Source organism: Ailuropoda melanoleuca, chromosome 13 (assembly GCF_002007445.2).
Source record: "Ailuropoda melanoleuca isolate Jingjing chromosome 13, ASM200744v2, whole genome shotgun sequence".
Classification (NCBI taxonomy): Eukaryota; Metazoa; Chordata; class Mammalia; order Carnivora; family Ursidae; genus Ailuropoda; species Ailuropoda melanoleuca.
The window spans coordinates 107,094-108,184 of NC_048230.1; positions in this window are offsets into that span (position 1 = coordinate 107,094).

Consider the following 1,091-nt stretch of genomic DNA (forward strand, 5'->3'; position numbering starts at 1 on the left):
CAGAGCAAAAACTTTGTGTGTACATTTTCAATATCTGGATGTGTGCTCTTTCTCACCAGCTGGACCACTGGCCTTGCTAGTTCTGGAAGAGTCTGAGCAGAACAGTGGTGAGAGGAGCTGGGGGGTGGCGTGGGGAGGGAGAAGGAGGTAAGGAAGGAGAGGGAGGGAGAAAGGCTGGCTCTGGAGGGTGAGGAGCTGCAGTAAAGGATGTGACTCCGTCTCCTGAGCAGGTTCTGTGGCCCTTCCCTGGGAAGAACAGGAGCCAGTGGGATGCCCATGTTTCACAGGGGCCCAGGGAGCCCAAGATCTGGTCCTTGGGAGCGGAGCCATCACCACTCCTCATGGGACAAAAGTCCCAGTGGAGCAGCACAGAAGTCCCCGTGACACGGATCCAATGTCTTTACTGTGCCCCTTTAGCCTTGGGCACTGGCATGGGCTTTTTGCACCCTGCTCATGGTAGGCCCTCCATGGCCATCGTGAAAAGAGTCATCAGTGAGGTCAGACAGCCTTAAGCTTGAATCCAAGCTTTTCCATTTAATAGTTGTGTGTGACCTTTGGCAAGCCATTGGAGGAGTCTTGGTTTCCTCATTGGTAGAATGTGGGTAATATTAGCACCTCCTCGGGGGGTTCTTGTGAAGTTAAATGAAGCCCTTGTGCCAAGCATCCAATACAGTATTTGGTATATAGTAAGTACTCAGCAAGTGAGGCCCTTAAAAGAAAAAGAACTTTCTGTTTCTGGGGCTCTCTGGAACCAGCCTTAGAGGCCATGGGCTCAGCACATCTTGCATGATTGGTATTTACCTATCTGTGGAGTTCTCAGCTGGGTGAAATGAGACCAACCAGGAGACCAAGCCAAAGGCTACCCAGCATGCTGATCAGTTTTTCCATCCGAGAAATGGATACCAAAGCTCTTACTGCTTGTTTCCTGCTCATTCTGGGAAGGTCCCATGAGGGACTGTACCAAGCCCTCTCTAAGAGGGGCACTGGTGGCCAGGCAGAAGTTTCCCAAATGCCAAGAGTAGTAAGTAGGTCTATCCCCACTTCCTCCCCACCATCTCTCACTTCCTCACTGGTCTCCTGGCCTTGGTCCT